This window comes from Perognathus longimembris, chromosome 1 (assembly GCF_023159225.1).
Source record: "Perognathus longimembris pacificus isolate PPM17 chromosome 1, ASM2315922v1, whole genome shotgun sequence".
Classification (NCBI taxonomy): Eukaryota; Metazoa; Chordata; class Mammalia; order Rodentia; family Heteromyidae; genus Perognathus; species Perognathus longimembris.
Window position 1 is genome coordinate 65,319,161 of NC_063161.1, and position 12,853 is coordinate 65,332,013.

The following is a 12,853-nucleotide window of genomic DNA, read 5'->3' on the forward strand; positions in this document are numbered from 1 at the left end:
TCTTTACTCCATTCCTCAAGTTACCTGGTTCACAAGTATACACTGAATGTTATGGTTGTGTTCACTTACCTTCTTTTCTCTGTTGGTATGTCCCCCCTTTCTCTTGACCTCAAACCTCTCATTCATGACAAAACAACATTTTACTTTTCCTTGTATTCATTTAATTTAATTTTTGTTTGTTTGTTTTTGTTTTTGGCCAGTCCTGATGGGGAACGTTCCTTCCACTCCCCTGGACTTGACTTTAGCTCACTGGAAAGACGTACAGGTGACAGCCCACAATCAGTGAGAGTGTCCGCCAAAAAGAACTCTAGGGGGACCCCCACGCAGCCTTCTTAAGCAGAAAATTGTTTGGTGTGCTAAAATGTTTTACTAAGACTAAAAATGTTTTACTAAAACTATCAAGCCCTGGAAAATGAGGCTTGAGAATGCTAAAATCATTTGTTAAAGGTTTTTGTCTTAAAATGTACGGCCGATGCTTATTCTGCATGCTTTATGATCTTTTGAAAATGTATGTGTGTGCATGTGTGAGTGTGAACATGTTCAAGGCTGCAGTATGATGCAAAACTAAGTTTAAGTTTAAATTCAAATGGTCATCAAGTTTGGGCATTACCAAATGCTTTAAAGGATTATTGCATTGTTTCAAAGAGGAACTATAGTTTAAAAAATGTTTAATCGGAGCTAAGTGTCAGAAATTTGGATTTAAAAGGATATATATATATATATATATATTAAACTAATGGGGATAGAAATAAACTCTCATTAACTCTATGTATGTAGGAAGAAATGGTAAAATGGGCCAATGTTTCTCACTAATATATTGGAAAGCTGAATGGATAAGTATTTCTAAATGTAATTCTTGCATTAAGGAAAAATTTAAAGGTCTTCATGCCATGCAGTAACTGGGACTGAAGAAAAAAAAAAAAAAAAAGAGGCTCTTTTGAAACAAGCAGCCCGTAGGCAAAGGGCGGCACCTGGTTTCAGAATGCCTGTGAGCTTCAGTTTTTCCAATGCAGATAAAAGCTAAAGTGTTGTGTTAGTGTTAAAAAGGCTTTGGAAATCAAGAATACATTTCTAGAAAAGAAATTTGGAAGTAAAATTGTCCTAAATAATTATTGCAAAGTGAGAAAAGGAGAATTATAGCTACCAAAATGTTTAATTGCCATTCCAGCTTCTTTGTAGGTTTTTTGTAACAGTTTCCAGCAGGCCCACAAAGAAGCACAGGTGATTCCTACAAGTTTGTCGAGATCTAATACTGACCCTTAATAAGTTCCAGGTAAGAGAGCATGCTTAAAAACTACTTCTGTGTGGACCACCTTGTTGCTTCTAATTGGAGTAAAGTGGCCCCTTGTAAGACTCACTGATCTGAAATCTGGGGTTCGAAGCCAGCCCAGGCAGACTGTGAGAGACTTGTCTCTAATCAGCCAGCAGAGTGCTGGGAACGGAGTGGTGTGGAGCTCAAAAGTGGTAGGGTGCTAGTCTTGAGCTGGAGAGCTGAGGGACAGCGCTCAGGCCCTGAGTCCAAGTCCAGTGAAAAGTCACTCCTCCTGGGACAAAAGTGATGGAGCATCCAGAGGCAGTAAGCCACTGCTTGGATGGCAGAGATGGTGTCAGATCCTAGAGTCACCCCTGTTTGGCCTTTTCAAAAGTTAATCAAAGCTGGGAAGTCCTAGAAGCATAGTTGGTAAGCATGCCTTTCTAATGCCCATGTCTACTGGGCAGGAACTTGCCAGTCATCTGTGATAGTGGTTAGTAAGGGTAAGTTTGTCAAATGAGAGGACAGATTAAAATCTCAACCCCCCGCATTTGCTCTGACTGGCAGTGAGAATTTTAAGCTGATACATCTATTTAGGAAAGAAAGCTTGTAGACCTGAGATTGTGTCCTTATTGAGATCTGTTAAAGGCCTGAAAAGGTAACTTTTTAGGTCATCAGAGATCAGTTCCCCAGCCAGTCAGGAAAAAAGCTTTTACAAACTAGAATGTTAAAAGGCACAAATTTGTAAACCTGAAGTCACCTATCTGGGCTTCATATTAAGAGAGGGCAAGCATTGGCTGTCGGATGCACATAAAGAGACTGTGCTGAAAATCCCTGTGCCTAAATCAGCTAGACAATCAGAGTTCCTGGGAACAGCAACAGCAGGCTTTTGCCGGCTGTAGATACCTGGGTTTGCTGAGATGGCCAAGCTTCTATATGAAGCCACCAAATAATCTAGCCGACCAGGCAGCCAAGGAAGCAGCCCTTTAGCCCAGAGCAAAAGTATTGACTTTAGTAGACCCAGGACCACGAGCTTTGCCTCCTATGCCCCAGTATTCCCAAGAAGGCTTGGAGTGGATAAAGAAAATTCCCATGGCCCACAAAACCCCTGGACAGAGAAGGAAACAATGACTGGTGGAAAACTTGTGAAGGGAAACTTATCCTGCACAAGTCCTGCACAAGGGCTGGGTAAGGGGATCCTTAAGAGAATCCACTGAGCTTCTCACATGGGAACCTGAAAAATGCAGGACTTGCTCCGACACTCCAAAGTGAAAATTAGACAAGGAGATCAACTTATTGAAGATATTGTTAAAAATTGCAAGGCCTGTCAGCTTGCCAATGCCCCCAATCAACAGATTACTAAAGGAGCTCGCCTCTGTGGGAATAGGCCAGGCGTGTATTGAGAAGTAGATTTCACAGAAATTACAAATATTTGCTAGTTTTTGTAGACACCTTTTCAGGATGGTTTGAAGCCTATCCTACAAAGCATGAGATTGCGAATGTAGTGGCTAAGAAGATCCTAGAAGAAATCTTACCCAGGTATGGCTTCCCATCCACACCATTGGGTCGGACAACGGACTGGCCTTCATCTCAAAAGTAAGTCAGGGTATAGCCGCCGCACTGGGGATGGATTGGAAATTGCATTGTGCTTATAGACCCCAGAGTTCAGGACAGGTAGAGAGAATGAATCAGACTCTAAGAGACCTTAACTAAATAGGCCTTAGAGACTGGCGCAGACTGGGTGTCACTCCTTCCTTTTGCTCTGCTTAGAGGAAGAAATTCTCCCTATCAGCTTGGCTTTAATTGCTTGCTGATTTGGATGATGCTGAATTTTCATGTAAACTCGGTTGCAGCTCATGCACAAGAATATTTGACCCCAACTTAACGCATTATATGATTCTGCTTCTGTCCCTACCCCCCATTTGTTCAGACCAGGGGACTGGGTGTTCGTCCGAAGGCATAACCCCAAATCCTTAGAACCACGGTGGAAGGGACCCTAGACGGCATCACCACTTGGGTTCACTGCTTCCACGCCAGGCCAGTTGACCCCTTTGCCCTGGACAAAGACTACCCTGGTGTAACATGGGAGGTCTCTAAGCACCCGACTCAGCCGCTTCGCCTTCGCCTCAAGAAAAGAAAGTTAGACTGAATATTGTTATAATTTTCTTTTTGCCTTCTTTCCTTACTACCCTGGCTAGTGTTGATGTTATTTTGGCAGCTCACTCCAAAGTGAGGTGACCCCCTTATTTTAGGTAGTTTCGGGCTTGCTCAGGAATACGGGTATAGCCACCCGACCCTTAGAGCACAGCTGAGAAGTTTATGTATTTTCTTGCTTACATTTGGATACTAAACACTATACAGCTAATGGTAAGTCTGTATAGCTGAAAGTTAATTTTCAGTTTGCAGTAATCCTACAGTCCCTTGGTAAAGTAGACTAAGGTTATAGGTTCCTGGCTACGTAAGGTCAATGCTCCTGAGTCAGCCTGAAGAAGTTACAGAAGATGGATGATCTTCACCCATCAGCCCCCCCTTTAAAACCGAGGGACCAGAGTTGTTTTTGGGAAGATGAGGCAGGATAAACTAGAGGCATGCAAAACAGAGGTACAGAGACTGTACTTGTGAGAAATGGTGACAGGCCCTTTGGTTACTACATTGGGCCCTATTGGCCCATGCCTTATCTCTATATCATCCCCTAGACATGCAAGCCATTGAAATGGACAGAATGGAGCCATGATTGGCTCCCAAGGTACCAAAAAGAAAAAGAGGGAAATCAAGTGCCAGACTTTGAAGTCAGGCCCCATTTTACCATGTGAACCCCATTTTACCACACGAACCCCACTTTACCACGTGAACCTGAGATAAGCAGGATCTGTGAGCAAACCCAGGACAAACCCATTAGGGCCCAGTCGGTCTAGAACTCTAACCGCTGGGAATGCTTAACTCTGACTGCCCCCAGAGTGCCTCGAGCCCTGAGCCAATCAGATTTGTACCTGTGTCCTAATCTTGCTTGCTTGAACACCTGATTGTTGTAACTTTGTTTTTTGCCTTTATAAGCCCTGTGTAATCACAGCTCGGGGCTCCCTCCTAACCTCCGCTGTGTCAGTGGGTAGGAGGAGGCCCGAGTTGCAGCTCACTTAAATAAAGCCTTGCCTTGCTTTTGCATTTCGGAATGTCTGAGTCTCGGTGGTCTTCTTGGTTGTGGTTTCGCGACTTGGCACAACAAATTGAACAAGTAGCTTTGAATTGACAATATAATAAACATGAAGGCAGAACTGTTTCCAGGAGGAATAATTCTTTTAAATATTTGGGTGCTTTCTCTCTTTTTTTCAAATGTTTTTTATATTATTAATTAAATTTATCTATTTAGTAGTATGGGGAATAAAGAGGACACAATTTTTTTTTAAATTAAAAACATTTTAAAGCCTTAATCTAAAGAAAGAGAAACACAAGTCTTCCATTTTTTGCACATAACAATTTTACATTTTCTAGTAAACGCTGGTGATCAGATTCTCAACAGGAGGTTGCTAGGGTTCAACCTGTTTTTTTCTAGGCCCATTATTCAAACTTCAGAATTGTCTCATGATGTGTTAACTTTGTGGTACATCAGACACTTTGAGCTCAAACTCATTTATCTTAGTTGTAGCAGCTCTTGTCTGGCTGTCTGCCTGTATTCCTTGTTACATCTGCAAAAGTAGTTCAGTAACTTCTAAAGAAGCAATATGAGAGCTCAGTAAGAATGCAAAACTTTGCTTGAATTTTGATTATTCAGTGTACATCATAAAAGTAGTATTTAGTAGCCAGAGACCAAAGGTTTAATTGATCATTTAGAATTATATAATTTATGGGCTAGGAATATGGCATAGTGGTAGAATTAGTTGGATAATTTAGGTATTAAAGTTAATTTATAATTTTCTGAAAGATTCTACTACTGACTTTTATGAAGATTCTAGAAGGTTTAGTTCCACAGATACCGCTGTTTTGTTTTTTTGCCTGTACTGGGGCTTGAACTTAGGGCCCTGAACTCTGGCTTGCCTTTTTCTACTCAAGGCTGGTGTTCTACCACTTGAGCCATACTTCCACTTAAGGCTTTTCGGTAGTTCATTGGAGATATGAGTCTCACGGACTTTTCTGCCTTTGAACTGAAAATCCTTAGATCTCAGTCTTTTAAGTGGCTAGAATTACAGGTGTGTGTCACAGGAGCCCAAAAAGGGGGCAGTCTATTTTAATCTTACTATGCTCTGAACATGACCAAAGAAAGGATCTTTTTTTTTTTAAGAAAATGACAACCTACTCTTAAACTTTTAATATGTGGGTAGAAATAGAGGATCCTTCTATAAACCCTTAGGGATGCATGTAATAGAAAACTTAGTTGTAGCCTGGCAACAGTGGCTCATGTCTGTAATCCTAGCACTCTACAGGCTGAGATCCCATGATTGTGGTTCAAAGCCAGCTCACCCAGGCAGGAAAGTCAGTGAGACTCTCATCTCCAATTAACCATCAGAAAACTGGAAGTAGGGTTGTGGCTTAAAGTGGTAGAGTGCTAACCTTAAGTGAAAAAGCTCAAGGACAGCACCTAGGTCCCAAGTTCAAGCCCCATGACTGATCAAAAACAAAACAAAACAAAAAACAACTGACAGGATGTGACAAGCTTTAGGGTGGATTTAGTCAATGCCTTAGACTCAGTTCTCTAAAATTATATCAGCTTTTAGTGTCTGAATGTGTTAGACATGTTAGACTGGTCTCCTCCATGGTCCCAAGAGATTCATTACTTATTTTTGGAAGACAGGAAGTTCCTTCCTACAAATTGAATAAGTGCCTTGGTTTTGTACTTGTTGGATGATACCTAAGGAATGTGACTAGGGCAACTTCTGGCTGACACTAGTCATGATCTAGTCTTGGAAAAGGGCTAGCCTCAATCTCAAGGAACATTCTTGAATTCTAAACAATGGAATGATAAACCTGCAGACAGAAGCATAGCAAAAGTAAAAGACAGGTGCTGGAAGCTCACACCAGTAATTCTAGCTAGGCTATGAGGATCACAGTTCCAAGCAAACCTTGGGGAGGAAAGTCTGAAAGACTTATTTCTAATGAGCTAGCAAAAGGCCCGAAGTTCAATGCAAAGCAGGGAAGAATGAGGCCAGAGATGTTCCAGAATGTGACCATTCCAGAGGCTTGTGCTCCAATGCCTGGGTGACCAGCCTGCCAGCTCTGTGCAGGTAGAGATCGTGGGTGTGCCCCATTGTCTTGATCCTCGGTAAGTGGTGCACACTTAATAAACATACCCCTCCCACGTCAGACACCAAGGGGAACCTCCCCTCGGCGGGCGCCTGCTTCACTCTTCCTACCAGATAGGTACCTTCCGTCACACACAGGCCCATTCTTCCTGGCAAATAAAGACCTTCCAGAAGTATCCTTTTCCCTTTCTTTGGAAGGCTCACAGATGACGTGTGAACTTCGGGGCTTTTGTTTTACTGTATTTTAAAATGCTGGCTACGGATCTGGAGCTTGAACCCTGGGCCTGGGCGCTGTCCCTCAGCGTTCTGTGTTCAAGGCTGGCGCTCTCCCACTTGAGCCATAACTCAACTCCCGGTTTTCTGGGGGTTATCCGCAGTAAGCGTCTCCCGGTCTGTGTGTGGATCGGCACGGACGCATGGTCGGTCCTCCTCACCCGAGTGTGGTCCTCTCACAGCTGGGCCGATCCTCCCCACCGCAGCCTGGCCGGTCTCCACCGCTGGGCCTCGGGCTAGGGCCTCCGCACACGTGACGCGCGCCAAGCGCCTTGATTGACAGGTGCAAAGTGGGCGGGCCTTGGCGGAAATCAACTTCCGGGGCAGAGGTGTTGCAAGCCGGGTGGCGCGGGGCCGCCCCAGCTGTGGGGTCTGGGGCTGCAGCGTTCCCCTGGGTGGGCAGCCTGGGGTCTTCTCCCAACCTGTGTGCGGGGCGGCTCCGCAGGCGGCGGGGTGAGCAGCGGGGAGCAGGTAAAAGGACTCTCGCTCTCCGGGCCGGGGTATGGGGCCTTGTGGGGCCTGCGGGAGCGGCGCGCCTGGCGCGTCGCGGGCCCACTTCCGTCGCCCAGCGTTGGGGGCGGGCCACACCTCCCGGCGACCGCGGGGCTCGCCCCGGAGCTGGGTTTCGGGGCCGTCGCCGTTGACTCCTCCATCTGAGCGTCCTACTGGTCGGTGCTGAGGAGAAACTGCTCTTGAGCTCACCGTGTTGTGTCAACGCGCTGGCCCTCCCCCTCCCTTTCCCCTCCCCGTGCGCGCTCACCTCCCTTCCTCTCCCCCCCCCCCCCGCCCCAACCCATGCGCAGCCCTTCCCCTTGTGCGGCGCCGTGTCTCCCCACTGGTGTCTGTGTGCCTGTGCGTGTGCGCGGTCTTCCTGGGCCAGGGTGTAAGGTAGGCCCCGCCCACCAGTGGCCTTGGGGCGCTCACTACTGAGTGGTTGGCTGTGGAGCCCCCCCTTCCCTCCCCCCCCCAGCACCGCCAGCTACCCATCCTCACAATAAAGATGTTATGTTCCCCACTGTTGGTTCACAACTGTAACCTAAGTACTCAGGAGCCTGAGTTCTGAGGATCAAGTTCAAAGCCAGCTCCTGCAAGAAAGTCTATGAAATTCTTATCTCTTAATACCAAAAAGCTTAAAGTGAAGCCCAAGTGTTAGAGCCCTAAGCTTTGGACAAAAAGGCCAAAGGATGAGCAGAAGGCTCCAGGATCAGCACAAGAAAATTGTTTCCTCCATCTGCTCCAACTAAGCTTTTTGTCTTCACCTTAAAGGAAGTAGTGCTGAGAGTTTTGACAGTTTATTTAGTGTCAGTACTGCGATTTGAACTCAGGGTCTGGGTGCAGTCCTTTCGCCTTTTCACCCTATGCTGGCACAGCTCCACCTTTGACTTTTTTGCTGATTAATTGGAGAGAAGACTCTCATGGACTTTTCTGTTTGGGCTGGCTGTGAGCTCGCATTCTCAGGATCTCAGCCTCCTGAGTAGCTAGGATTACCGATGTGAGCCACCAACACCTTATTTATTTTTAATTTTTGGTAAGATGGTGTTGCTGTGATGACTCCTCTCCATTGGTTTTTCCCCTGATGAGAGTTGGGGTGAAGTTCATTTTCTCTGAATGCTGTCCTTCCCGCCTCTGCTCATACAGTCTCCACCTCAAGTATTTATTGGAACAGTTTTGGAAGCGTGTTGTTTGGGGGAGTAACTGTGCTATGCCGTCCTGCTTCCTAGGGGGCAAACATTTCATTGAGCTCATAGCTTAAGACCCAAATTTGGAAAGAGTGAATTGGGTGGGTAACAAGGACTGATTAGTGTGATGCCAAGTCGCGAAACGACCACCAAGAAGGCCACCAAGGCTCAGATGTTCTGAAATGCAAAAGCAAGGCAAGACTTTATTCAGGCGAGCTGCAACTGAGGCCTCGTCCTACCCACTGACACAGCAGAGGTTTAGGAGGAAGCCCGAGCTGCGCTTGCACAGGACTTATAAAGGCAAAAAACAAAGTTACAGCCATCAGGTGTTCAAGCAAGTCAAAAAACAAAGTTATAGCAATCAGGTGTTCAAGCAGGCAAGATTAGGACATGGGTACAAATCTGATTGGCTCAGGGCTCAAGGCACTGGGCTTGAGGCATTCTGGGGGCAGTTAGAGTTAAGCATTCCCAGCGGTTAGAGTTCTTGACCGGCTGGGCCCTAATAAGCTTGTCCTGGGTTTGCTCACAGGGCCTGCTTATCTCAGGTTCACGTGGTAAAGTGGGGCCTGACTTCAAAGTCTGGCTCTTCAATTAGGTGTCTAGGGACAGCTCTGGGCTGGGGATCAACTCTGCAGTCTGGATAGGGCATTGGCTGATCACTTAAGTTAGGAGAACTGGAACAGAGCAGAGGCCAGTGCAGAGCGCACCTGTGTGGTGTGAAATGTCCATTGGGATACTGTGTGGTAGAGAATTGCTCTGGCTACAAAATTTGGTGACCTTTGGGTTGGCTGGAAGGTGATTCTGTGGGCTGTACTTGGAAATTATGTTATGAACTGGTTTCCTAGCAACAGTATAAGCCAAATGGAAGAAACATAAAGCAAATAGTGATGAAAATTACAACTGAACTCAGCATTTATTAAATGGAAAAAATGTATTTTTTATTGGAATGATTGGCTTCAGACTTCTAAGAGTTTTTTTTTAAAATATCGCAATAGTGAACAAAAAGAAGCTGCTTAGATTGCTGTTGCAGTAAAAAAAAGGGAAGATGGTTAATAAGTTTGTCTAGAACTTAAATGGACAATAAGAAACTGATGTAATGAGGCTTTTTATATGGAATTCCAAGATGTGGTAATATTTGTAAATTATTTAGAATTGTTAAGAATAGAGCTGCTGGTTTATTTTCTTTCTCTTGATAGCACAAGCCAAGTGTGAGATGTTTTTGGTTGGAGTTTTCCAAACTCTAGCTCCTTGAATCAACCTGTTCCTGGTGACTTTTCTTTCTCCCTTCCTTCCTTCCTTCCTTCCTTCCTTCCTTCCTTCCTTCCTTCCTTCCTTCCTTCCTTCCTTCCTTCCTTCCTTCCTTCCTTCCTTCCTTCCTTCCTTCCTTTCTTTTTTTTTCTTTTTTTTTTTGCCAGTCCTGGTGCTTGGACTCTGGGCTTGGGTGCTGTCCCTGAGCTTCTTTCACTCAAGGCTAGCATTGTACCTCTTGAACCATAGTACCACTTCTGGCTTTTTCAGAGTAGTTTATTGAAAAGAAGAGTCTCACGGATTTTCCTTTCCTGGGCTGGCCTTTGAAATGTGATACTCAGATCTCAGCCTCCAGAGTAGCTAGGATTACAGGCATTGGCCACTAATGCCTGGCATCCTGGTAACTTTTGACTTTAAAAGCCCTTCCAATTTCCTTCCTTCCTTCCTTCCTCCCTTCCTTCCTCCCTCCCTCCCTCCCTCCCTCCCTCCCTCCCTCCCTCCCTCCCTTCCTTCCTTCCTTCCTTCCTTCCTTCCTTCCTTCCTTCCTTCCTTCCTTCCTTCCTTCCTCCCTTCCTCCCTTCCTCCCTCCCTCTCTCCCTCCCTTCCTCCCTCCCTCCTTCTCTTTCTTCTTCCCTCCCTTCCTCCCTTCTCTTCCCTCTTTCCCTTCCTCCCTCTGTCCTTCCTTCCCTTTTCATGCAGGTACTGGGGCTTGAAATCAGGGTCTAGATGTTGTCTCTTAGCTTTTTTGCTCACAATGGTGCTCAAACAGTTGAGCCATAGTTTAATGTCCTGCTTTTTGGTGGTTAATTGGAGATGAGTCTCACAGACTTTCCTGCCCAGGCTGGCTTTGAATTGAGATACTCAATATTCTCATAACCTCCTGAGTAGATAAGATTACAAGCTTGAGCCATGGGTGCCTGGCTCTGCAAATAATTTTCTTTGTGTCTGCAGCTTCTCTTTTCATTTGCCTGTATATTTCAAGGAACAAAAGCTTCTAATTTTGATGAAGTACAATTTATCAGTTTTTTTCTTTATGATTTGTGTTTTTGTATTCCAGGTAAGTTTTCTCAATTTGTAGTTTCACAGGTTTTTTTCCCTCTGTGTTGTCTTCTAAAACCTTTTACTGTTTTAGATTTTACATTTAGGATTATAATCCATTGTAAATTAATTTTTACTTATAAACTGTTCTTGTTTATAAAGTTCTTCACAGTCTTTATTTGGATGCTTAATTTTTTTACTTTACTTTTTTTTTTACAAAGTGTTAGTAAATTTATTATGACTAAGTCATACAAAGTATTTTCATTTCATGATGGAGATTAGAAACAAAAGGAAATTTGGTATACTCACAAAATAGGTGTAAAATAATAAGTGTACTCCAATACAATATTTTAAATACTAAAATCAGTACAAAATTATAATGCACACTCATAAGTTAACAATCATGAGTTAACATTCATCAAAAAAGATCTCTGTACATTACTTTGACAATAAAAAAAGTTTAAAGAAATCAATAACCTAATCTTCCACCTTAAGAAACTAGAAGAAAACCGCAAACCAGATCCAAAGCCAGCAGAAAAATAAAATAATGAAAATTGTAATGGGGTCCCCCAAAGGGAGGGGACCACAATGTAATGGGGTCTGAGGGAGGGGGGAAATCCCCCATCCCTCCAAGAGTCCACTACTCAGAGACAGTTTCAAGTAAAAAGATGGATTTACTGGGGAAGCAAAAAGTATATTGACCGGCCAGGGTCATGGCCCAGACTCGGGAGCTGGAACCACAACCATAAAAAGCAGGCTGGCCAGCCAGGGCTGCAGCCCAGACTGGGAGCTGGGACCATGCGAGCGCCAGAGCCACGCTCAGGGTTGGGTTATAAAGGCAAACACCATATGGTCAAGCCTGCCATACACAGGTGGCCAATGAGGTTACAATACTTACAGAGCATGCCAGGCCACATGCAGGTTACAATCTGCCTCATAGTAACTGTTTGAACCAACCTATCATTTTAGTTAGACTGGGCACACGGATTTGGCAGGGCTCCCTTGAAGCAGGAGGATACGCCTACTCATGGGAGGGCACAGGTTTAACCTTGAGCGGTCTACTACTCAGGTGGTCAAGCAATTTACACAATCTTATCACAGCAAAGGGGAACTTCCCTGGATAGGGCAGGGGAGATCTTAGTGAAGATGGAGTTGGCTTCTGCTCTCTTTAACTAATCTGAAATGGAGTCAACTTGACACCCATCAACAGCCAATGATGGCGCTGGCCAGATCTGACCTCCATATTACATTCCCCCCTTTTTTTCTTGTACATAAAAATCAAATCATTGTTTTCTGTTTTGGAGAGCTTAATCTTGCCTGGACTGTAAAATGACTCCACCCACAGGTTGCTGGGGAGAGCAAGGATGAGACTTGAGCCAGTCCGATAGGACTGCTGGTCTTAAGCTTGCACCCTGAAAGAAACAGATTATCTGTGAGGTCCACCCTTAAGAGGGCTGCAGGTGTTCTCACCCATTTAAAATCTCCATCCAGTTACCTAGGTAATGCATACCTGGAGGCAGTTATGTCCCTCCTTTCTCTGAGGACACACCCTAATCCATCTGGACACACTCTATACACTTGGACACACCTCCCACCCCAGGCATCTCCTGGGAGTGACTCTCTAGCCTGCCACGCATGCTTTCCAATTTTCTTAATGGAGTTAGTCAACTCCAGTCAACTTAGAGGAGTGGGAAAGTTACCACAGGAAGAATGTCCCCCCATAATCTTAGCAGATCCAAAATCTTTCAGCAGATCCAAAGTGGCCTTCCAGCAGGAATCAACTGCATGTGATGGAGTCCCATGTGCTTTTACCAAGGTAGAGGTGCTCAGGATGAAGATGTAATTCTTCCAGATGACTGTCAGGCTGTCTTTAATCTTAACCCAAATAGGATGGGCAGGGGATATGGCGGCAGCAGGCAGCAGTGTCTCCCAGTGGCTCCAATAGAATGGCACACATTCTGCTGGGCTGCCTGCAACTTTCTGCATAGACTGGTTAAAGAAACTTAACCTAGGCCTGACTTTAGTGAAATCTCCTAATATTTTCCTGGTTGCCTTTTAAGTACACTGGCTTTTGCAGGCTGTTGCCCCACTGAATTTCAAGACAGCTTTAGGCAATCAATGGCCCTTGG

At 44.9% G+C, this 12,853-nt stretch overlaps 1 protein-coding gene across 3 annotated transcripts in view; it reads left to right on the forward strand.

The window, feature by feature from the left end:
* Positions 1-7,069: 7,069 nt before the first annotated feature.
* The window catches only part of Ccdc91 (coiled-coil domain containing 91), a 228,668-nt gene continuing 222,884 nt past the window's right edge, over positions 7,070-12,853 (forward strand). For 2 of the 3 annotated variants that reach the window (XM_048366860.1, XM_048366845.1), the window contains exon 1: positions 7,070-7,230. The gene's annotated coding sequence lies outside the window, so the exon portion shown is untranslated. The remainder of the gene's footprint in view (positions 7,231-12,853) is intronic. The other variant, XM_048366837.1, reaches the window with a different exon arrangement.